The 26,625-nt window shown below is 37.3% G+C and overlaps 1 protein-coding gene across 4 annotated transcripts in view; it reads right to left on the bottom strand.

Annotated features, from left to right (window-relative positions):
• Positions 1 to 26,284, bottom strand: part of ANKRD12 (ankyrin repeat domain 12) — a 122,497-nt gene extending 96,213 nt beyond the window's left edge. For 2 of the 4 annotated variants that reach the window (XM_025886868.2, XM_025886869.2), the window contains exon 1: positions 25,980 to 26,284. The gene's annotated coding sequence lies outside the window, so the exon portion shown is untranslated. Of the gene's footprint in view, positions 1 to 25,514; positions 25,539 to 25,979 lie in introns of those variants that run through there. The other 2 variants (XM_073898528.1, XM_073898529.1) reach the window with 2 other exon arrangements.
• Positions 26,285 to 26,625: the final 341 nt, after the last annotated feature.

Below are 26,625 nucleotides of genomic sequence, written 5' to 3'. Positions count from 1 at the left end.
TGAAAACACTCACACAAGAACTACGCAGCCCAGAAATAGTGAAAAAAGAGTTAGGTATCCCATGTATGCATAAAATATGTAGATACTAGTATATTTTACCATTTATTACCATAAAATATACAGAAATCTGTAATAAAAAACTAATTTATCAAAATGTACACATGCAGAGACTGTACATGGTACCATTTAGTCAAGAGAAATGAAAACAAATGTAAAGATAGAGTATTAAATAACTGCATAAAATTAACTATAGCACACACATCTTGTACTACCGTAATAATTTCACAGCCACATCCTGTTACTACTGGTGGGTTCAGTGTTGCAAGTATCCACTTAAAATGTCGAGTCATGCCAATCATCTCTACATAAATTGCGCATCGCAGTAAAAAGTGATCTCTTGTGGTTCTCCCTATTAGTAAGGAGTTAAAAGGAGTTTTTAAGGAGTTAAAAGTTGTATGTGGATTTTCAACTGTGTGGGGAGTCAGCACCCCTAACCTCTGTGTGTTGTTTAAGGGTCAACTGATCTTGTATTCCGGAAATGAACACTCAAGTAAATGGATAGTGAATGGTAGGAGCTATGGTTCTCACTGCTTGAGTGGGAGACTGCAGAAAGGCAAGTCAGGAGAAGGCTGAAATGTGGTAATGAATTATTGTTTGAGAGAGTATGAACTCATGTTTAGCTTAATGTACACACAGATGGTTTCATACAAAAATATTTATAGATATGCATAGGTAGAATTAGATTACACACATAGATTTCCTTCCTATATCAGCTAGCAAGCCCAGGAGCAACAACAAACACCCCAGTAGCAACAACAAACACCCCAGTAGCAAGGAGAACACCTAACACCAAGATCTTGGTTACTAGTACCTTTCTCCAAAGGAACCAGGGCTTAGAAAAATGGCTGACCCTAGGACTGAGACAGGAAATATACAAGGTGAGCTTGGAGACTCTTGTACTATAAAGTAAGGAAGTCCTCAAAAAAATGGACATAAATTTATAAATTCAACAATGGGAATGTGTCAAAGGGATACAGGTGTCAACTGTAAGAGGTCCCAACTGGTAAAGTTGGAACACTTTCAGCAATAGAATAAATAAGTAAAGTGGTACTGGGTTATCAACCAAGGTATAAATATCTATGTCCATTTCCATGAAGAATTCCAGGTAGTTTATACAGATATTCTGCTCTCAAGGAGGTGAATGAAGCATTATTCCCCACTCTGTGGGTTGCACAGAGTGACTTCCTTCCAAAGAATATAGTATGAAAAGAGGGAAAACAAAGAAACTTGAAAAACCTGACAAATACTATCTCAGCAAAGTGATTAAAGTTAGCATCAACAGTGATAAGTCATGTTGATAGTATGTACCCTTGATGTGATGAAAACGGAACTTTACTTAGGCGGTTTTCTCCCTAAAACACACAACCCTAATCTAATCACAAGAAAAATATAAGACAAATTTCGATACTGGGGCACCCTACAAAAATACCTGACTGGTACTCCTTAAAATGGTCAAGACCACCAAAAACAAGGAAAAGTCTGAGAAACCATCACAACCAAGAGGAGCACAGGAGACATGATGACTAAATGTAATGTGGCATCCTAGATGGGATTCCTAGAACAGGAATATGACATTAGGTAAAAATTATATAAATCGGAATAAAGCAGGGACTTCAGTTAATAATAATGTATCAATTATGACAACTGTACCATACTAATGTAAGATATTAATAATGGAGAAAATTTGGTGAGGTATATAGAAACTCCACGTTGTCTTTATAATTTTTCTGTAAATCTAAAACTACTTTAAAGTAAAATGTTTACTTATAAAAAAGCTCCCCAGGTAATTTCAATGATTTGGGAACCATTAAATAACTTTTCCTCTACCCTTTTTACTGCAAGCACCTACATACCTCCCAGTTACTCTACCTCATATTGAGTTTTATCACTTACAGTCTTTATCTCTACCTCAAATCCCTCCCCCATCATGGTTTTCTTCAAAGTTTATGTCTATATCCCATCTCATGCTCTGATCCCTTAGGTTCTTGGACTTCTCACTATCAAAAACTTTTTCACCCCACTTTAGCCACTACTCCATTTTTTTCTCTTCAGATTTTTGTTAGTATCCTTTGCTATTTTCTACTGTGGTATTTACGATTTTTCTATTGTCTTGTAAAAGCAGAAAAACAATGCTGCCATTTTTGTTGCATACACACACACACATACACAGGTATATCTCAGAGATACTGTGGGTTTGGTTCCAGACTACTGCAATAAAGTGAAAGTTGCAATGAAATGAGTCAAATGAATTTTTTTGGTTTTCCAGTGCACGTGAAAGTTATGTTTTACACTACACTGTAGTCTATTAAGTTAAAAATATGGATATACCTTAATTAAAAAAAATACTTTCTTGCTAAAAACTGCTAACCATCATCTGAGTTTCGAGTTGTAATCATTGAGCACAGATCACTATGACAAATAATGAAAAAGGTTGAGATATTGCAAGAATTACCAGAATGTGATAGAGACACAAAGTGAGCAAATGCTGTTAGGAAAATGGCACTGACAGACCTGCTCAACACAAGGTTGCCACAACATCCAATTTGTAAAAAAAAAAAAAAAAAAAAAAAAGGGTCTGTAAAGTGCAATAAAGCAAAGCCAATAGAACAAAGTATGCCTGTGTATTTATGTAATCACATGTAATTTAAATTTAAATTATAATAATTTAAATTGTGGTTAAATTATAGTAATTATAACTATGCATTTATAATTAAATATAACTTAAATTTAAAATATATATAAAATTTAAATTGTGGTGAAATATACCTAATATAAAATTTACCACTTTAGATTTCTTTTTTTTTTAAGATTTTATTTATTCATTTGACAGAGAGAGACACAGCAAGAGAGGAAACACAAGCAGGGGGAGTGGGAGAGGGAGAAGCAGGCTTCCTGTGGAGCAGAGAGCCTGATGCGGGGCTCGATCCCAGGACCCTGGGACCATGACCTGAGCCGAAGGCAGACGCTTAACAACTGAGCCACCCAGGCGCCCCTAAATACTTTTTTATAGAGGTATAACTGACATGTAACATTATATTAGTTTCAAGCATAAAACATAATTCAGTATTTGTATATACTGTGAAATAATCACAATAAGTCTAGTTAACATCTGTCACCGTACACAGTTGCAAATTATTTTCCTCATGAGAACTTTTAAGATATACTCTTAGCAACTTTCAAATTTGCAATATTATTCATGCTGTATATTATGCTGGCACCATGCTGTACATTACATCTTTATGACTTTTAATTTCCCACTTTTTTTTAATCTTTTGACCCCCTTCACCATTTACCCCCTACCTGTAGCAACCACTGTTTTCTGTATCCATGAACTTGCTTTTTTGTCAGTTGTTGTTTTGTTTTTTCAGATCCTAAATTTAAGAGCGACCATACGGTGTTTGTCTTTTTGTCTGACTTATTTCACTTAGCACAACTGTCCTCATGGGGCACCCATGTTGTTGCAAATGGCAAGATTTCATTCTTTTTTACTGCTGAATGATATTCCCGTGTGTGTGTGTGTGTGTTTTGTAGGGGCCAAGGTAAGGCCACCCAAAATCTACCACAATGGCGTATCGATTATTTTGAATTGCAGCTACTTGGGAAACAGTCCGTGCAAAGACACTTACACACTCTTTTGTCCCCCTAAAAGCAGGAAATATATCTCCCATATAAAAGGCACCTTCCCTGTACTAAGTGAAAAGGCATCCTTATTATTAATCAGAGATATGGACTTCAAAAATGAAAAAGCTGTAGAAATGAATCTACTACCTCAGCCCAAATTTCACCTGAAATTCCTACTATGTGAAGTTCCCGAACATGTTTTCTTCATCCTCTCAATTCCTCACAAATTTACTGTCTTTGTCTGTAAAGTAGAAAAACTGCCTGCCTTGCTCATTTCTTGGATCTCATTTCATTATTGGGCCTCCGTGAGCACATAATGAAACTTTGGGTTTTTTCTCCTGTTAATCTGTCTCACATAAATTTAATTCTTAGTCCAGCTGTAAAACCTTAAAGTGCAAAAAAAGAATTTTTCCTTCTCTATTGTATATATCATAATTTCTTTATCTATTCATCCATCAATGAACAAACAGGCTCTTTTCATATATTTGCTATTGTAATAATGCTGCAATAAACATGGAGGTGCATGTATATTTCCAAGCATTTTGTTTTCTTTGCATAGATACCCAAAAGTGGAATTCTTAGATCATATGATAGTTCTACTTTTAATTTCTTGAGGAACCTTCATACTATTTTCATATTAGCTATACCAATTTATATTCCCACCAACAGTGCATGAAGAGGGTTCCCTGTTCTCCACACCCACACCAATACTTACTTCCTGCCTTTATAATAGCCATTCTAACAGGTGTGAGCAGATATCTTATTGTGGCTTTCATTTATATTTCCCTAATGATTAATGATGTTGAGCATCCTTTCATGTACCTGTTGGCCACTTGCAGGTCCTTCTTTGGAAAAATGTCTATTCAGATCTTCTTTCTACTTTTAAATTGGATTGTTTTCTTTTTTGCTAGAGCTGTAGTTCTTTATATTTCCTAGATATTAGTCCCTAATAGATGTAGGATTTACAAATATTTTCTCCCATTCAGTAGGCTGCCTTTTCATTTTGTTGATGGTTTCCTTTGCTGTGCAGAAGCTTTTTAATTTGATGTAGTCTCACCTATCTTTGCTTTTACTTTAGGTGTCAGATTCAAAATACCATTGCCAAGATCTGTCAAGGAGCTTAACATCTGTTTTCTTCTAGGAATTTTATGGTTTCATGATTTATGCTCTTTGAGTGGATTTTTGTTTAGGGTGTAAGATAGTAGTCCAGTTTTCTCAAGACCATTTATTGGAGAGACTGTCCTTTCCCCATGTATATTCTTGCCTCCTCTGTTGTAAATTAACTGACCACGTATGTATGAGTTTATTTCTGGGTTCTTTGCTCCAGTGACCTCTGTGCCTCTTTTTATGCCAGTAACACACAGTATTTATTTATAAAGATTTTATTTATTTGAGAGAGAGAGAATGAGAGACAGAGCACGAGAGGGAAGAGGGTCAGAGGGAGAAGCAGACTCCCTGCCGAGCAGGGAGCCCGATGCGGGACTCAATCCCGGGACTCCAGGATCATGACCTGAGCCGAAGGCAGTCGCTTAACCAACTGAGCCACCCAGGTGCCCAGTAACACACTGTTTTAATTACTATAGCTTTGTAATACAGTTTGAAGTCAGGGAGCATGGTGATGCCTTCAGCTTTGTTCTTCCTGAAGACTACTTTGGCTACTTGAAGTCTTTTGTGGTTCCATAGAAATTCTGATAGGGATTGCACTGAATCTATAGATTGCTGTGGCCAGTATGGACATTTTAACAATTTTGATTTCATCAATCCATCAGCACAGAATCTCTCTCCATTTGTGTCTTCTTCAACTGCTTTCATTAATGTCTTCTGGTTTTCAATATACAGGGCCTCGCCTCTTTGGTTAAATTTATTCCTAGGTAATTTTTTTGATGCCATTGTAAATGGGACTGTTTTCCTGATTTCTCTTATAGTTCATTAGTATACAGAGATGCAACAGATTTTGTATATTGATTTTATATCCCAAAACTTTACTGAATTCGTTTACTAGATCTAACAGTTTTTGGTAGAGTTTTCGATATATATTATGTCATCTGCAATGACAGTTTTACTTCGTCCTTTCCAATTTAGATGTCTTTTAATTCTTTTTCTTGCCTAATTGCTCTGGCTAGGACTACCTATACTGCGTTGAATAAAAATGGCAAGAATGGACATCCTTGTCTTGCTCCTGACTGCAGATGAAATGCTTACAAGCTTCCACTGTTGACTCTGATTGTCAGCTCTGAGCTTGTCACATATGACCTTTATTATGTTGAGGCACATTCCATCTATAACTGCTTTTGTTGAGTGTATTATTTTTTTCCTAAGTGGATGTTGAATTTTGTGAAATGTTTTTTGGCATGTATTGAGATAATATGATTTCTACCCTTCATTTTTCAATGTGCTATATCACACTGACTGATTTGAGGATGCTGAACCATCACCATATACCTGGAATAACTCCCATCTGATCATCATGTATGATCCTTTTAGCGTACTGTTAAATTTGGTTTGCTAATACTTGAAAATTTTTTTATGTACATTGATACATTCACATCAGGGATAGCAGTGGCAATTTTTCTTTTCTTGTGATATCCTGTCTGGTTTTGGTATCAGGATAATGGTGGCCCCATAAAATTATTTTGGAAGAATTCCCTCCTGTTCTATATTGTGGAAGAGTTTGAGAATAATTGGTATGAATTCATTTGAATGTTTGGTAAAATTCATCAGTGAAGCCATCTGTTTACAAGCCAACTTAACCTTTCACCTATTTTGCCTAAACCCCACTTCCCACCTCTGGCAACCAGCAATATGTTCTCTGTATCGATGGAGCTTTGTGTTTTTGTTTTGTTTTAGATTTCACATGTGAGATCATATAATATTTCTTTCTCTGACTTATTTTACTTAGTGTAATGCCCTCAAGGCCCATCCATGTTGCTGCAAATGGCAAGACTTCATTAATGGCTGAATAATATTTCATTGTACACATATACCACATCTTTATTCATTCATTTATCAATGGACACTTAAGTTGTTTCTATATCTTGGCTATTGCAAATAATGCTGCAACGAACATGGTAGTGCATAAATCTTTTTGAGTTAGTGTTTTCATTTTCTTTGGAAAGGTACCCAGAACTGGAATTGTTGAATCATACAGCTCTCTTTTTAATTTTTTGAGGAATTCCCATGCTGTTTTCCATAGTGATTGCACCAGTTTACATCCCCAACAACACTGCACAAGGATTCCCTTTCCTCCACATCCTCACAATCACTTGTTATTTCTTGTAATGTATGGTTCTGTGGCAGTAAGTACATTCACACTGTTGTGTAAGCATCACCACCATTCATCTTCAGAACTTTTTCATACCCCAACTGAAGCTCTATACCCATTAAACAGTAACTCCCCATTTCCAATTCTCCCATTCACTGGCAACCACCATTTTACTTTCTGTCTAAATTTAACTGTTTAGATACCATGTATAAGTGAAATTTTATAATATTCGTCTTTTTAAGACTGGCTTATTTCACTCAGCATGTCCTCAAAGTTCACCCATGTTGTAACGTGTGTCAGAATTTCCTTCCTTTCAAAGGCTGAATACTCTATCCATTGCATTTATATACCACAATTAGTTTATCTATTTATCCATTGATGGACACTTAGGTTGTCTCCACCTCTTGACTACTGTGAATAATGCTATGAACACAGGTGCCCAGTTGACTGTACAATGTACTATCAAAAATACATTTTTATGCTTGTATTTTCCTTATGAATCCTTTTTTTTTTTAAGGCTTCAACTGTCTCTACTTCAAGATTAGAGAATATACTCACTCCTATTTCCTTTAATTTCTTTTGACATTTAACTCTTCCCATCTATCTGTAATGCCAATTTTTTAGTATCATTCTTATTCCTTTATATGCCCAAATCTGTCTTCTAGTCTGAGTTTCTAGTCTGTTTCAGTACTCAGTATTTCCATTCTTATACCAATACTCTATGGTTTTGTTTTTTTTTTGCATTTGAGTATCTTATTTTTTTATACTTTTTTGTATAGCTTTATAATAAATTTTAGTCCATCATTTTTTTCCAAAATTATCTTTCCAATTCTCACCAAATAAATTTTAGAATAATTCTGACAAGTTAAAAATGTTGACATCTGGGTCAAAGAAATAAACATAAAAATTAAGCCACAGAAATACTAGAGGGATGCTTGGGTGGTGCAGTCAGTTAAGCCAGACTCCTGGTTTCGGCTCAGGTCATGATCTTAGGGTCATGAGATTGAGACCTGCACTGGGTTCCAGACTCTGCAGTCTGCTTGAAATTATCTCTCCCTCTCCTCCTGCCCCTCCCGCTTGTGCTCCTGCTCTCTCTTCTATAATAAATAAATAAATCTTTAAAAAAATACTAGAAAAAATTCTTTAAGTTTTTTCTAAAATGTGATATAAAAGCTCAAAGTCATTTTGTTAGAAATTCTAAATAAAAACTGTAAACCAGAAATGCAAATACCACAAACAGAAACCAGACAACAAATGAAAACATTTGCAACCCAAATGGAAAAGGACTAATAATCAAAGAGTTTTAAACAAATCACTAGAAAAGAGACAACTTACCAGAAAAAAAAAAAAAAATCAGAAGCTATGAAGAAGCAGTTTAAGGAAAAAGAAAACACAGAAGTATTCAAATCCATTTCATAATTTTAAAACTATAAAATGATGGAACACCTTCTCACTTCAAAGACTTGATAAAGATTAAGGCTGTGCTGGCAAGGGTTCAGGGAAACCTGAATACTCATACATTGCTGATGGTGATGAAATTGGGATAACCTCTTTGGAAAGGAATTTGGTTGAGTCATTAATATATAAATGCAGTCTTCTGTCTTAATAATTCAATTCTTAGTAATTTATCCTACATGTGTGCTACACAGATATGCAAAGATTATAAAGAAAGACATCCAGGGGCCACCTGGGTGGCTCAGTCAGTTAAGCATCCAACTCTTATTTAGGCTCAGGTCATGATCTCAGGGTTGTGAGATTGAGCTCCACAGAGGGCTCGGAGTCGGCTTGTTCCTCTCCCTCTGCTCCTCCCCTGCCACTCAAGTGCTCTCTCTCACTCAAATAAATGAAATCTTAAAAATCTTAAAAAAAGACATCCACTAAAATGTTACTTGTATGCCCTAAACACTGGGGGAGAAGAATCTAAATATCTGGTTAAACAAAGTACTGGGTGGCTCAGATGGTTAGGCGCCTGCCTTCGGCTCAGGTCATGATTCTGGAGTCCTGGGATCGAGTCCCGCATTGGGCTCCCTGCTCCTTGGGAGCCTGCTTCTCCCTCTGCCTTTCTCTCTCTCTGTCTCTCTCTGTGTGTCTCTCATGAATAAATAAAATCTTAAAAAAAAAAGTATACTACATGTTTTATGCTGAAAGTTGTGCAAACAAAAGAACAAGCCCTTTAAAAAAAAAAAAAAGCTATTTTTTCCTTGGCATCCCCTCTTCTGTAGAACCTGTAAATGCTGGGAGTGCCTCAGGACTGGATCCTAGACCCTTTTCTATTCTCTAACACACTCCCTAAATGACCTAATCCAGATTCATGGCTTTAAGTACCATTGAAATGCCAATGACATCTAACTCTGTACCTTTAATCCTTACCTAAAACTCTGTATTTGTATATCCAACTGTCTATTTGCCATCTTCACATGAATAGGCATATGAAACCAAAAGACTATAGAGAATTCTTGATTTTCCCTGTCAAATTTTCTCCTCCACACCCTCATCCACCTTCTCCATTTCAAGAAATAGCACCACCATCCATCCATCACTTAAGCCAAAAATCCAGAAATGATGACTCTATCTCTACTACATATCCCAAATTAAATCCATGTCCTTTCATCTTGATTGCTACCCATCCCAAGCTACTATTATCATTTGAACAGGCTCACTGCAAAAACTTCACAAATGATTTCCATTCCTTCTACTCTTACCCACTTCTTCCTTCCTCCTCCTCTCTTTCTCACTCTCTCTCTCTCACCCCTATACACACCTTCTACAGGCAGCAGAGGGATCTTTTAAAACTACAAATTGGATGATACCACTGCCCTGCTTAATTTTTTTTTATTGACTTCCCACTGAACTTTGAGTAAGATCTAAACTCTAAATTATGTACACTATATGAGGTAAATTATGAACAATTTTTAAAGCATTCAAAATCCTCAAAGAGGTAAGAGAAGACTGATAATATGCAGCAAGACTAAAGAGAACCAACAAGAAATATAGAGTAGAAAAGTATAATAGCTGAAATAAAGAACTTTACAAATTTGATAAATAATAGAATGGATAAGCCAAAGAATGAATTAATGAGCCAGAAGATCAGGTAGAGGATAGTTGCAGAAGGCATTAAGAGGGGATTTAAAAAAAAAAAAAAGGGAAAATATTAAAATTAAGAGATATAAAGAAGTTAGAAGTGGCAGAATCCATATAATAAAATTCTCAGAAAGAAAAACATGGAGAAACAAAATATTTGAAAAAATGACCAATAATTTTTCAGAATTGAGGAAAAGATGAAAGACCTCAGATTAAAGTTTCCAGAATACATCCTAGCACACAGTAGATGCCGAATAAGTATTGGTTGAATGAATGAATGAAATAAGACAGAAAAGTAATTACACCCAGACTCATGATAAATTGGAAAAGACAAAAATTTCAAAATCTTCTAGGGAGGAAGTACAGGTCACACTGAAAGGAAAAGAAACCAAATGGATATCAGAACTTCCAAAAAGCAACAGATAATACAGTAATATTTTCAAAACGTTAAAGGAAAAGAATTTCAAACCAAAAATCTGTAATTAAACTAACCTATTATTTAAAAGTGAGGGTTACCTAAAGGTATTTTCAGGCAAAAAAAGCCTTCGAATGTTTACATACAAACACCCTGTTGAAACTGCTTTTATATAGGCACTCAAATAAGAACTGAAATAAATCTATGAGGACACTACATGATATATGTGAGTAGGAGTGCGTAAGTAACCTAATAAAGCATATTTTATATAAAAAGTAAGAAAAAGGATGAAGAAAACCCCTCACAATCCAGAACTAAAATTCAACAGAACATGAACATGGCTACTGGGAAACTGAGGATGGAGAATGGGGTGGAGCAGACCAGAGGACAGTGAGAAAGCAATTAAAGTAGTTGCCTTGGGGCGCCTGGGTGGCTCAGTCGGTTGAGCGACTGCCTTCGGCTCAGGTCATGATCCTGGAGTCCCCGGATCGAGTCCCACATCAGGCTCCCTGCTCAGCAGGGAGTCTGCTTCTCCCTCTGACCCTCTTCCCTCTCATGCTCTCTCTCATTCTCTCTCCCTCAAAAATAAATAAATAAAATCTTAAAAAAAAAAAATAAAAAAATAAAGTAGTTGCCTTGTTTGGAGGGAAGATATATATTATATATATACACACACACACACCCCCACATGCGTGTGTGCACATATTTAGGATTAAAAAACTGTAGAAAATAACTAGAAATTTAGTAAACAGAATGTAAATAATTTCCAATGTATTATAATAAATGAAAATGGATTAAACTCATTAATCAAAAGATTAGAATCTCTGTGGCTGGATAAAAATAAGATCCAGCAATATACTTTGTAAAAGAAACCACAAAAGGATACTAAAAAGATTGAAAATAAAAAGACAGTAAGAAGATGTACCAGGAAAAATAAACCCAGGCAGGTAGACTTTGTTTGTTTACCCCATTCATGAATAATTCAGACCTCTCCTGGTCTGGGCTCAGCTCCCTGCGGTTCCTGGGTGTGTGGATTCCACCCCTGCATTAAAGCTCACAGGCTAAGTCTCCTTTATAGGAAAGGGCTTCATTTTCTGTTTTCTATTATGATGATGAGTCCTTTTTCCTTTTGAGGCACCTGCAGATTCCTCTTTCTAGCTTTCAAACTCAGCTGTGAATTTTTTATATGTTTTATTTTTATCTAGCATTTCCAGATATTTGAAAAAGAAGGCAGCTTCCCCAGTCTACCATTTCGTCTAGAAGTCCCCAAAACATCCACTTTAGATTATGTTACAACTGAAAAACAAAGTTAAAGTTACTTAAATTTTTCATCTATATTACAAAATGATAAAGCTCAACTGATAAAGAAATGGAAATAAAATGGTATCTTAGCATAGTCCTTGGTACATATAAAATATTCAAATACTGCCCTCTAAATTCACCACTAATTTTACATTCTACCCAAAGAAAGTAAAGATAGAACCATAAGCATGGAATGAGAATTCCATTTTTCCTGTTTCAGCTTTCACTGGGTTGCAGCTGCTTTGGGGGTAAAAATGCTTCCTTCAAAATTGCTTTTTTTTTTTTTAAAGGCAACTAGTAAAGGACCAAAGTATAGCAACAGAATTCAATGATCCTTAAGAGTCATTCAGTTAGGAAAGTAACCATTACTTTCTCCATGATTTCATCTTGGAACCTAAAATCCAAGACTATTCTGAGACCTACCACTGATGTTTTGGTTGACCTTCATCACATCTCAGTATTTCTGTCTCTTCTTGAAAGTAATGTTAAGCTAGATGACAATGCAGATCTCCTATCCTTCCAAAATTCTGATTCCAGAATAAGAGGTTTAGAATAATTTCACTCCAAATTCTATTTTTCTATGAATGCAAAAATGATAGCTTAAATTATTAAAAAATTATGACATCCTTACTGCTGTCCCCCCCACACGCAAAAAAGTATAAGCCATTACACATAAGTACTAAGTATTTCCTACTTAAAGACCATACAGCTCAATTCCCTCACATTTTAAAAGTGGTTCTAAGAGATGACTGGGGGGCTCAGTCTGCTTTCAGCTCAGGTCATGATCCCAGGATCCTGGGATCGAGTCCTGCAACAGGCTCCTTGCTCAAAGAGGAGCCTGCTTCTCCCTCTGCCTGCTGCTCTCTCACTCTCTCAATCTGACCAAAAAAAAAAAAAAAAAAACCTGGTTCTAAAAAAATAATGGAAAAGGCCTCACAATGCATGCTTCTGAGATATTAACTGGACTTCCCCCCCCTTACCTACTTAAACCATTCAAGGGAAAATTCAGTCTATGAGAGGGGATTGTGCGTTCTTTATCATACCAATGGCCAACTTTCACCACAAAATTTTCTGGCAGCTATTCCATAATATTTTCCCACAAGAATATGACAGTTGTATTCCAGACCAAGAGATTAGTATCATAAACATGACAAATTTAACCAACAGCAAGCAAAAGATGAAGACAAACATCCACATCCTTTAAAATAAACTGTCCTCAACAATGTCCTTAAAACAATGTTCTTAAAAGTCCTTAAGTTTATGATCTATTTTTATAGTTTTATATTAACTTTTATAATGATCATGTAGTACTTGTATAATCTAAAAAAATAAAAATTAAAAAATAATAAAATAGGTCAACTTCCATTTGGTTTGCTCTGGAGAACTATGATGTTCTAGGGGAAAGTATAACGAGATGACAGGCGAAAAACTGCCTCAGACAGAGGTAGAGGGAAAGTAAAAGGTACTTTTGTGTGTTTTATGTTTTCTAACCCAGCCACCAGAATAGGAAAGGAAGTAAAAGATTCAGGACAGAAGCTCAATCCAGTAAATATGGGCTGTTTTTGGGCTGGTGCTGCTAAATATTGTATCTTTCAGGAATTTAAGCATGGCAGGTAATTCAGAAGACTACTCAAAGTAAATACAAGGGGCATCTGGGTGGCTCAGTCAGTTGAGCATCTGCCTTCAGCTCAAGTCATGATCCCGGGGTCCTGGGATTGAGCCCCACACGGGGCTCCTTGTCCTGCAGGGAACCTGCTTCACCCTCTCCCTCTGTCTGCTGCTCCCCCTGCCTGTACACGCTGTCTCAAATAAATAAATAAAATCTTAAAAAACAAAACAAATACAAGATAAATGGTCAATTTGGTTTAGCTATATGTGTATATTACTCTCAAAATTACACAAAAGTAAACCTATGGTACAAAAGAGAGTAATATTTAGATACCCCAATTGCCTGAAATATAAACAACCAATATCTACTAATCCCAGCCAAGCCTAAGGCAAAACATATTAGGAGAAATTTAGCAAAATAAGTACCAGAAGACCTGAGTTCTTATTGTAACTCTAACTCTTTGGGTCTCAGTTTTGTCATTTTTAAATAAGGTCCAATCCAGCTCTAAAATTCTACCATTCTTTATCTCCCCCACCTCTTTCCTCAATATAGATAGAAGGTGAAAATTATGTCCAACAAGTATTGGTCTAGAAAAACTGATTCTCCTCATAACTTCAAAAAATGAATATGTGATGCTAAACTATTTAACTAGGGGTATTTCCTTTAGCTATCATATCCCAGTTTGCTCATGCAATTTTTTAAAATAGATTTGACATAGAGAGAGAGAGAGAGCACAAGCAGAGGGAGGGGCAGAGGGAAAGGGAGAAGCCGAGTCCCTGCTGGCAAGGAGCCTGATGTGGGGGCGGGGGGGGTCCCACAACCCTGGGATCATGACCTGAGCCGAAGGTAAACGCTTAACTGACTGAGCCACCTAGGCGCCCGCTCATGCAATCTTCAATCACTTAATATTTACTAAGCATCTATATGCTAAGCAATGGAACTAAAGATAAACAAGACACAATTCTAGCCTAAAGGAAATTTACTGTTTTTAAGGGGCAAAAGATAAGTTAATTACTATATGGAACAATGTTACAGAAATAAGGCAGCCCTACCACAAAGAGATTACCCAACTCCGGTGCATGTATATGGGGGTGTGCTTGGGGAATTTCAAGAAGAGGTAACATTAAGACAGTCCTGAGGATGACCACCAGGCAGGTAGATATGAACAGCGCTGCACAAGGAGAAGGATAAGCATGTGCACAGGTTTGGACACACACTCCCACACAAGAAAGCAGGCCATATTGAAAGGATAACAAAATTTAAAGCACAATGGGTAGAAAATGAATCTAAAGAAAGAAGGAAGGGATCACATCATGAAGCACCTTGTGATTATGTTGTAGCATCTTAGTGATGACAAAAAGCACTTTAAGACTTTTAAAAAAAGGCAGTGACATAATTCAAATAGTGTTTAGAAAGGTGTTGCTGATGAAACTTTGGAAGACAGACTAAAGAGAAACCAGATGAATGACAAGTAGACCACTTAAAGTATAATGATCAGATTGTGAGGTAGGGAGAATAGTAAATAATAGCAAGGAGGTTAGAATGACACCCAAGTTTCTGGCTCCAGCAACAGGAAGTTGCTGAAAGTAATTTAAAATACAACAATTCAAGGGGCACCTGGGTGGCTCAGTAGGTTGGGCATCCTACTCTTGATCTGAGCTCATGTCATGATCTCAGGGTCGTGGGATCGAGCCCCGCTTCTGGCAGCAGGGCAGTGTGCAACATACTGTGAGGAGCCTGCCTGAGATTCTCTCCCTCTGCTCCTGCCCTGATGCACATGCGCACTCTCTCAAATAAATACATCTTAAGAAAATAATTTAAAAGAAGCAATTAGCATGTCTGTTGTATTTATCTCCTAACAGTAGCAACTAAATAATATCTCAAATTTTTAAAAAACAAAATTCTCATTGCTTTATTAGACAATATTTACAAAAGAGATTAGTGATAAAAAGATGTTTTTTGACACTGCCAAACAGTGGACCATAAAGGACCACATTCTAACAATATATTTAGACTTTTAAAGAAAATAATACAGGCAGTTGTGTTTACAATGATCTATTTGCCCTGGGTATCTAATACATCTACATATACATTTATTTCCAGAATTGTTAAGATGTATTATATAAACTACTTATCTGCAATTGAGAGAGGTGGCATAAATGACTTCTAAAGTTTGAAGATTCTAAAAATGAGCTGCTGAGTTCCTGACCTCTTTCTAGCCCCACAAGGTTCTAAATTGTAACTTCCATAGACCAGTAGAGGGCTGCAACAGCTCAGAGAAAATGGTTAGGCGTAGCTTTCCTTGCTTTGCCGGCACTGGGAGCTGAAAAAATTACCAATGGCTAAAGTAGAAATCTAATAGAATCTATGTATTCACTTCACTGTCAACAGATTCTAAAAGGGGTCAGGAGTAATTACCCAAATCCTGAAAACTAGAAACACTCATTATTAAGCATTTTGCCACCAGCTCCTTTGTCTTCTGCCAAAATAGTAATAAAGTGTTTTGGGAGGCCAAGTAAAATCTCACCAATATACAGTAATAAGGAGGAAAAAAGTCAATCAAAATGAGTTAGCAAATCATCACTTCCTTTCAGACCCACTACACCACACTGCTCCTATCAGACTAACCTTCCTAAAAACAATTAGGTTATTCTTACGTCTACTTTATCAATTCTGTTCTGCATATAGTACAGTGTTGAAATCTGACTTTCCCTTTCCTAGATTTTAAGATAAATTTTTACCTCATGTATACAACCTTATTTTCAACTCCCCTTCTCAGACCACTCCTACTATTATATATATATTATTATATACAATACAGAATAAAGTTAAAATGGAAAGAGGTCATTGAAGGGAACTTTGAAGAAAGAACCAAAATTACATAGGTCTAGAGAAAGGGAAATGCCACTGTTGGGAAGTTTGTACCAAGAAAGGGAGATAGCCTGAGGGAGCGAGGAAACAGATCCAGGAAAAGCATATAGGGGGCTTCCACTGAATTTGTAATGTTTAATTCTTAAGCTGGTGATAGGTACCCAGGAAGGTCACTATGCTATTTCCTGTACCTTTTATATTATTGAAATATTTCAAAATAAAAAGGTTTTGATATTTCAACTTTGCCCCCTCTCCTGCCCCTCAAAAGACAACATAAATCTGGTGCCATTGTAAATACTCCTCACAGTTTAATTCCAAGTAATGCCTTAACTTACTTTTACTTCTTTCTTTTAAAATGACAGGGCACATTACCTTCAAATGGAAGGATTTTTAATTGTTTAGATAATTTGGTATACTTTTGACAATGGTACATAAAAATATAAGAGACTTAGGATAAAGATCATGGCATTAATAAAAAAAACAGTTTACAAGAATCACTGCTTCTGTAATTATAAACCTGTGATCCTGAAACTCATCTTTATCTATGCCCAAACTCTTTATGCAGCTGAGAAGCTGCTGAAAATAGTACCTTATGAGAGAGCAATGCTAGTGGAAGTATTAAATTATTTCTAATCTGCATACCACACTATTCCTACCCTGACCCAACTACAGCATCAGTTGTAACACTGCTTCAAAATAGAGCCAAAATTTATAGCTTTCATATGACTTCACACCAGGGTTGAATTGTTTGGGCTTTATTTTAGTAGTTATCTGCTACCTCACTTTTTCTGTATCCTGCATACTGTCCAACATAACCTACCTACTATACTACACACAAGAATTCAGGATAAGTGCAGGGATTTCAGGGAACTTAAAACATGCTCTTAACTGGCTTAAGGTAATGTATGTATGTATTACTGGTAGCTTTTCTTGGCCACAGCAATTTAGAATTATAAACTGGTTCCTTATCAAAGTATACTGAAGAAAGTGATAAGGAGAAATACGGTAATGGGGAACTGAACAGAGTAAATCCCATGTATTAAAATAACTGTAAGAAAGTAACAAGAAAACAGTAGTATAGTGAAAACTCCAATCCCCACAGGAAGGAATACATGCATATTTTGTCTTACTTTTAAAAAAAGAAAACATTTCTGGATACATAACCACACAAAAGTTATAAAGTGGGGAAAAAAGAGGCACATCTCACTGATAGTACCAATATTAAAACAGCTTTATCTATCAAAAGGAAATATACTATAAAAATAATGCCTAGGGCGCCTGGGTGGCTCAGTTGGTTAAGCAACTGCCTTCAGCTCAGGTCATGATCCTGGAGTCTCGGGATCGAGTCCCACATCGGGCTCCCTGCTCGGCAGGGAGTCTGCTTCTCCTTCTGACCCTCCCCGCTCTCGTGCTCTCTCTCTCTCATTCTAATAAATAAATAAAATCTTTAAAAAAAAATAATGCCTAAAAACACAAGTTTAGGACTATTTAAGAATATAATAATTCTAGATCAAAACTGAACTTAGAATTTTCAAGTCAGTGATTCTTAGTCTTTTGGACAGACCTATTTCAGACCCTGAAAGCATATTCATTAAGGAATTTGCAATATAATTTCAAAATGTTTACAAAACCTCTTCCTAATTATGGATCCTTGCTTTAAGTAACTATCTCTTCCTGCTAGATTTCAAGCTCCATACAAGCAGAGAATGTCATCTTCTTCAGGTATGTGCTTAGAGCACTGGGACCTAAAACCTTAAAACCTAACAACCTTATCAATGATCTTCTTGTCTCTCATTGAATTCCATACAATTTCTACAATTATTTTCTAAGAAAATCTGCATTACATCATTTCCCATCTTGCAAATTCATTTTTATTAAGTTCTTCATCCTAGTAATTTCATGTGCTATCTTTCCTCCCTTAGTCTTCTTATGCCAATCAAATCATTCTCCTGTCACTGGCATTGGGGTGATTCTTGGTCATTCAATAAATATAGTGACTCTTTACAGTGTGATGAAATTTGGGTGTACAGCACTGAACAAGACAGACACGATCTACGTCCTTGCAGGGCTTACCACATTCCTTTCTACACCAACCAGAAAGCAATTTAGATGTTTAAGAACAATACTGCCGTGGGGTGCCCAGGTGGCTCAGTCGATTAGGCGTCCAACTCTTGATTTCAGCTCAGGTCATGATCTTGGGGTCATAGGATTGAGTCCCACATCCGGCTCTATGCTCAGTGCGGAGTCTGCTTGTCAGTCTTTCTCTGCTCTTCCCTTGCTCATGCTCTCCACCCCCCTCAAATAAATAAAATCTTAAAAAAAAAAAAACAAAACATTTCACATGTCTTTGTTTTGTTCACTTAAGAGTAAACCCTTAAAAAAGACAGAGACCATAATAATGTCTTTGTGTGTATTTTCCCAAACATCTGCCTCAACAGTAAGTGCAATGCTGTTCATAGAAACATTTATTTAAAATTTGTTAACTATGAAATGTTTAAAATCTTTATTATATTCGTAATATTTGTTCAACTTGAAGATTCAGAAGTAAAAAGATAAAAATTCTAGTTACTTTCAAATTCAATACCCAGAGATAAACTATCACACTGTCAGAGTGGATCATTCAAGCCCTTTCACTCTTCATAAAAATCCATAATCCGTAACACAAAATAATTACTTTTCCCTAAAAGGGTAAACATGTATCTATTATTTTATCCTTTTTTCTCTTAATAATATCACCAACTTCTTTGAAGGTGTACTTTTGTGAGAAAACAATACAGCCACAGATTTTAAACAAATCTCATCTCTAAAATGGAACTCAGATACAGGGTGCCTGGCTGTCTCAGTAGGCAGAGCATGTGATTCTTGATCTCGGGGTCTTGACCTCAAGACCCATGTTGAGTATAGAGATTACTCAAAAATAAAAAAAAAATATGGGAATAAGATAAACTTCACAAGGTCACTGTTAGGAGTGAATGAAAGGCTATGTGGAGAGCCTATTACCAATCATAGAACACTTGTAATTACACCTGTATCGGTCCATAGCAAACATGACTTAATAACAAACTTGACTTCATAACAAACATGACTTAAATGTTAGACTCCAGTTTTCCACTATGCTCAAAGGATTCTGTTTTCTGCTACTTCTTCCCTAATATCTGAGTTCACAAAAATTATAGACAGGAGAAATTCTTGGACTCGGGGTGTGAAGGCATAATAAAAAAGCCCAAAGAGTTATCATGTCAGTAAGGTTAACAGTTTGGAGAGAGCCAGTTTCTTCTGGGGTTTGCCAAAAGGCTGCAAAATGCAAGTTCTGATTCAAATGATAAATATAACATACAGAATGTTATAATAATTATAACATATAGAAGATTAACAATCTCTAATATACAAAGAATAACCAGAGGGGGAGGTCGGAGAATTGTTAACTCTTTCATTACATAGTTTTTTATTTTAATAATAAGCATATATTATTTTTATAATTTAAAAACACAATAAAAGTGTTTTTGAAATTGTTTAAATACTTGATTGCCACTCTTGGAGATTTCCAATAAGAAGGGACAAAGAGAGAAAAATAGCCAAAGGATATGAAGTGTCAATTCACAGAAAACAAAATGCAAATGATTATTTCCTGATATATTAGCTAATACCCAAATTCCTGTAGCTAAAATCAATATTCATACCATAATTAAAGACAAAAGCCTTGAAATATAAAATATAGTGGTAATACTTAAATCTAATAACACAAATTTAAATTGTCAACCAACAGGTATAGATTTTTTCCACTGGGTGTTTGCAAAAGCAAAGGAACACTGGCGTCTGAGGGGGAAGGAGGAGCCAGGAGGAGGAAAAAGGACAAAGAAAAGGAAGAATGAGTAAGCCAATTTTCTGTCAAACATTCCTGTTTACTTTCAATGATATGAGGACAAATAGAAACTCAGTAAAGAGGTATTTTTTTGTCCTGTTCAATGCAACTTAAAGAGAACATCCATCTTTATTCTTGGGATGAACACTGGAAGTCAGGGATAATTTCTGAAGGTTCAATAACCACCACTGAATGATCCACCTCAACATAAATCTATGAATGAATTAGGTTGATCTTAAGAAAAATTTCTCTTAAAGTAACAAAATTACATTTATATAGCACTTACAAATTTCAAGTTAGTTCATGAGTACTAGTATCTAAAGTTGGAAATATTCCAGTGACACCTTTTTCAAGTATCTTCGTAATTAGATATGTAACATACCTACTCTCATCATTGATTAAAATAACATATATGAAAGTATCTAACAGTATCTTAAGGACAGAAGCTCAATAAAATTAAACTTGATCACCAAGTAACTTTCAAATACTCAAAATTAAACTCTGGTAAAAAGGACTTACTTTAATTCAGAGGCTGCAAGACTTTGGTATAGAACAACAGAATGTAACAAGGCTTTTTTCCACCTTATAATATTTTTGTGCAAATTAAGGTAAGAAACATTCTGTAAAATTTTAATTTTCTCCTCTGTCATTATCAATCACCACTAATTAGTAAAGTGGTATAAAGAAGGTTTTTAGTATTTCTACCTGCTTAAATTTCAAACAGAAGAAGTATAACAAATAGAATGAAAGCTGAGTACAACGTGCCTTTGGTAGAAAAGAGAATAAAAGTATGTGTGTTTTTTTCTCTCTTCCTTTAGATTTGCTAATGCTTCTCTTTCTCAAGTGAATTTCAAGAGTCTAGCATTTTGCCAGAGAATTTTAACCTGGATCCTACCCATGGTTCAACACCATCAGGTTAACTGATGTTTTACTGATCTCACAGTAGTTGGGAAATTCAAGGGATCTGATATAAAAAGTACTTCATGAACTGGGGCGCCTTGGTGGCTCAGTCAGTTAAGCATCTTGATTTCGGCTCTTGATTTCAGCTCAGGTCATGATCTCAGGGTCCTGGCATCTAGCCCCACACTGGGCTCCCCACTCAGCAGGGATTCTGCTTTAGGATTTTCTCCCCCCCATCCCCCTTCATGCTTGTGCACACTCTCTCAAATAAATTTAAAAAAAATTCCTCGTGAACTACACAGCACCATAATTCTTACATACTATTATCTTGTATCCTGAGTCAATACAGCTATTTCTAGGAAGAGAGAACCACACATGCATGGTTTTCATTCTCTATTAGAATTCAGGAGGCAGACAAAACTCCTATGTAGGAGGAAGAACAATCTGAGAAGCTACAAGATTCTCTCACACCTCTTTCAAGTAACAAAATAGTTTAAAAATATGATATTTGGAGATGCCTGGCTGGTTCCATCAGTAGAGCATGTGACTCAATCTTGGGGTTGTAAGTTTGAAGCCCCACATTGGGTATAGACATTATTTAAAAATAAAAAAAATCTTTAAAAAGAGAAAATATGGTATTTATCACTAATATTTGTGACACTTCCCCCAATTATGGCCCAAATACAAACCAAAAGCCAGAAAAGTAAACTACTATATATTTTGAAACAATTTTTGTGCAATAAGCAAATATTAAGGTATTGACCAACGAAGAGATGGTACTTAAGATGCCAAAGAAAAAGAAGTTATTTCCACCTTATTACTTGCAGCTTCATGTTTACCTCTTCTACTTATCTCAATCTGGAAGCATTTCTGTGTTTAAACTTAATTTTCTAAGAATTTCAGAGTTTGAATTTCTTGGAATTTTGGAGGGTCTCATTAATTGGAAAATCTAGTCTTAGATGCAATTTTTTAAAATGGACAAATTTACTATAAAAGCAAATTACTTATAAAAAGTCCTAAATGAGTCTGGTTAGTGATCTTTTTTTCTCCAGTCACATACATTTCTTTAGAAAAATGGCACCAACATCAAGGTGGAGTTTGTTAAAATCAACTCTTGTAATGTTAACCCTAGTCCTTCTGTAGCTGGTGAGATTAATTTGCTTCTGACAACTAACATAAAAAAACCCCAAGTTATCTCAACATCTCAGAAAAGGCTTGCTGCCTACCTTCCAAGATTCTCATAAAGCGTTTACTTTTCTTTTTGTTTTTTTGACCAACACAGTAGAAGGTAGAATAGCTGGCCCCTAGACATTTTCACAAAGTCTGAAATTTAAGAAACACTGCCTTAAAACTTCAAAATCAGCTAAACACTCTTAATGAGAGGCAGAGCACAGACAAACGGTTAAGAACGGGAACAATAACAGTCTGTCACTTTTTTTTTAGGTCTGTGAATATCTACACATCGCATTAACAGTTCAAAGCCTCATTTTCCTCAGCCATAGGTTAGAATAATAATAGTACCTGTTTAACAGGGTTATTTTGAAAATTATCTTAAATATTTTACTTAAAACTTTGAACACAGAAACATTCATATTCTAAGCGCTCAATGAATGTTTTTCATAACTTTTAGCTTCAAGATTACAGGTAATCTACGTAACACAATAAACAATATTCACATATGTGTTTCCAGTATTATCAATTTAAAGCACTAGAAGAAAAGGTCTTTAAACATAACACCGAAAGCCAACAAACAAAAACTGTCTGAACATTTCTATATTTTTAGATGTACAAGATAACCTCAACACACCATTCAAAAGCTGAGTTTAGGAAGGAAATTATCTCCTGTTACTGCCATATGTGGAAACTAGCAACAGACAAATTAACATTGCAACTAAGATACTTTCACTATTACTTTTTAAAAGCCAGTGTTAAAGAAACAGATTATGCATGCATGAGTGTAAATGAGAATGTTTTCAAATGCTATATGGAGAAACTTCATATTCTCCAGAGGAAGTCAGGCTCTAACAACTGCAATATTTAAAATGTTCATAAGAGACTTTACTAAGATTAGAACTAAGTGGGGATCAGACAATGTATCTACAGGGAGTTATAATCTGTAAAACAGCAGGTGTTGGAAACAATAAAGCTAAGGCTAAGCAAAAACCTAGGGATCTAGGCACCTTGTAACACAGTAAAACTATTTCTTAAATATTGCCACTTTTTATATGTATAGAAGTTTACTGTTTTACCTTGTGCTCTCCATATGTAATCATACTTGTTCCATCCAACAACCCTGTAAATTATTTAGGAAAATTACTTTTTGTAGATTAAGAAGATTCTCAAAGTTAATGTGATTTGTCAAGAACCACAGTTAGGAAGTAATAAATCAAGATTTTTTATTTAAATCAAGAATTTAAACTGAGGCCTTATCACTTATATTTCAGTATTTTTTCCACTACTCCATAAAACTACTTCTTAAAGAAAGAGGTATTAGCATTTTCACAGAAAGGAATCTCTAGGCCCAACCACAGACTTTTTAAATAGGCTGTACTGACTTGGGTAAGTCATTTCACTTTACCAGAACTTAATTTCTCTTGAGGAAAAGAGACCAGAAAATTTGAGTTCCCTTCCAGTTCTAAGGACAAATCACCATGACTGTACCCTTTACACAACACAGGCATTTTAGAAATACATTTCAACGTTAATTTTAGCAACAAGTTCCAAGTCACAAAATGATGTGAACAACTCTTAAGCAACCTATTCGAATTATCAGACAATTTTTTCATGCCTTTCTGATAGATACGGATTCAGTATCATCAAGTTTATATACAGAAAACAGCCTAAACCTCTTACTATGATGGAAATAATCTCATAGATCATTCTCTTTTCAGTGTAATAATGCTCTTAAACATGAGAATGAGGAAAATTTAACTACCAGTCAACTAATGCCAACAAATTGAATATTTTTATTATTCTTCTTCTTACTCCTTAGAATAAAGACCTCTTTTCCAACAAACTGTTTTTCAAATATCCCACTGACTCCCATTTTCAACAATCTACCTCAGAAGACTATCACATTTTCCAACAACTTCTACAGGACCAAAAAGGAATATATAAGCACCTTGATAAAAACATCTTCATTTTAAATTCATTCCATTGAGGAGGCATTTGTCTCCAAACAAAATTCTGGCTTTTTTTTTTTCTTTTCTTCCTGATATTCCTGACATTCAAGAAAACCACAGAGACTGAATAACATATTTTCACCTATTAAGTTGTTTCCTCATTGGAGTATTTTAGTTCTCTCTATTCTTCCTCAAATATTCCTAATGGAATACTCAACCCTAGATTTTCACTTTCCCAGCTCTGCTTGCTCATAAAACCATACTAACAACAACTATGAGATGAAGAACATTAAAGGCATCCTGTTTCTCTTTTTTCCTTCCATGAATACCACTTAACACTTAGATTTTAGTTCAATTTTAACACCTTGCCTGCCCCTAAAATATAACACATATCTTGAGTAGTTAAGCTTGATTTTAGTCAAACCGACTGCACACCTCCCTTTAAAAGAAATTTAGTCAGTACTTGGTGTCAACTTTATAAAAGATTTTTAGTAAAACCTTTCTCCTCTTGCCTATAATCTGGGGAAACATTTTGAGTCTTTAAATGTTTTTTTGCGTTTAGCCCAAATTAAAGACTTTTCCCAACAAGATTAGTTAATATAATGACTTGATCTTATATAGTCAACACTATCTCATTTTGTTTTTAAGCCACTTGGCACCAATAGAGCATATGTTCTGCCAGTTCTGAGCTAATCTCCAGGAAAGCCTTTGTATAATGACTGAAGAAACTGAAACAGATCAGTGCCCGAGATTTGTAACAGCCTACTTGAGCATATGTTTTTAATAAACAGTCAATTTATTTTAAAATAGCTATTTTACCGTTTCGCCTTCCTTCATAACTTACGTAAACCTTTTTAAAATAAAAAAGGAGTACGACTAAGAACACAGGTTCATTTCAACTTCAGGATTACAGATAATTCCAAGGCTTTACACATCACTGAATCTGCAACCCATTTCACCCGCGTTCGCAGTTTAGCCGCGGGTGTCCAGTAGAAATTACAATGTCAACGACTACACTGCTTAAAATGTTTCCTACGGTTTCAACTGGTGCAATAGTGTTAACTCCCATCCCAAACTGTTTCTGTTATTATTAAAACAGCTGTCAGCTGGGCTTCGGTAACCTCTTTGTACAACCGTTTATTAAACGCTTTGGGATCCTCGAGGATGCGTCACACCATATTACCCCTCAAAATGAGATCTAAGAACCTGACGTGGTCCAAGGGTCTACGAAAACCATTAGAATGAGCATTTGCAGAACCATGAAAAGAACCAATTGCCCAATGCGGCAAAGACAGATTACACTGGCATTTAAGACAGAGCTGCAGCATGCCGCTCTCCTTTCCCCTGCGACTATTAAAGCGGCAATTTCCCTTCTCCCTTTCATCTTCCTCTCCCCTGGACCCCGGTACCTCCGATGCTCCCTCCGGGAGGGGCCGCAGCGGTGTCCTGCGGCCGCGCCCGCACCCTGGCTCGCGGCGGGCGGGCGCGCGCGGCGGGCCGGGCGCGCCCCTACCCTCCCCGCCCCGCCCCGCCCCGCCGGGTCCGGCCGCGGCACGCCGGCGGCGCCCTCTCGGGCCGCGCACACTCGCACGCACACGCTCCTTCCGACCCCGCCATGTTCCGGGAGGCGGCGGTAGCCCAGCCCCGGGAACGGCGGCGGGGGATGCCCCGCCAAGTCCCCCCGCACCGCCCCCGCCCTGCTAGCAGCTCCCGGCCGCGCCGCGGCTCCTCCGGACTCCTGGAGGGGCGGCGGCGGGCGGGCGGACCCGCGCCGGGGCCACTAACGGCCTGTCACTGTCAGGCCTGCGGCGCCGCGGGCCGCTCCTGGACAGGCCGGCCGGCACGAGACAGGGTGGGCAGGGCGCGTCCCCTACCTTGCTCTGGGGAGGGGGGGACGGGAGCAGCGCAGAACTGAGGGGTCTCCTCCCAAGCGCCGGGGACGGGGCTCGAAACCGCGCCCCTCCTTCCTCCTCGCCTGTCGCCACGCCCCCCTCACCCTCACGGACCCGAGGCACGATGGGCGCAGGAGGGTTTACCCCCTGAACGAGTGCCTCGGTGATGCCGTCGCTGTCGTTGTCTTCGTCGCCGCTGCAACCGCCACGAACGCCGCGGAGGCCGGGCTTGAAAACATCTCCGGTCTCCGTCCGTCTCTCACCACAGCCTCCTCGCTCCCAGGACAGCGCCGCTCGGCGATTGGCTGCGACACAGGCACGTGACTCCGCGGGCACGGGACGGGCGGCGTGACCGCCCCGCCCCCAGTGCCTGCCCGCCCCTTCCGCCAGCCCCTCCCCGCTACCCCGCCGCTCTTTTCAACTCTATGGAGAAGCTTCCCGAGCCGTGGGGCGGAGGAGTCGGAAGGTACCAAGTGAGAGGCGGCGGGGGTGCAGGCCGGAACTCCTCTCTAGTTGCTCGGCTCTTGCCGCACCCACCCAGTATCGCCGTCTCCCTCCGCCGTCATCGGCCCGAAAACAGAGGGGGAACCTAGGGATGCGCAAGAAAGCAGCGCAGACTCCGCTGACG

Source organism: Callorhinus ursinus, unplaced genomic scaffold, assembly GCF_003265705.2.
Source record: "Callorhinus ursinus isolate GAN/ISIS: 27379988/994484 unplaced genomic scaffold, GSC_fseal_2.0 scaffold11, whole genome shotgun sequence".
Taxonomy (NCBI): Eukaryota; Metazoa; Chordata; class Mammalia; order Carnivora; family Otariidae; genus Callorhinus; species Callorhinus ursinus.
The sequence above is the reverse complement of the archived record's forward strand: the minus strand, read 5'-3'. Positions and strand labels throughout refer to the sequence as shown.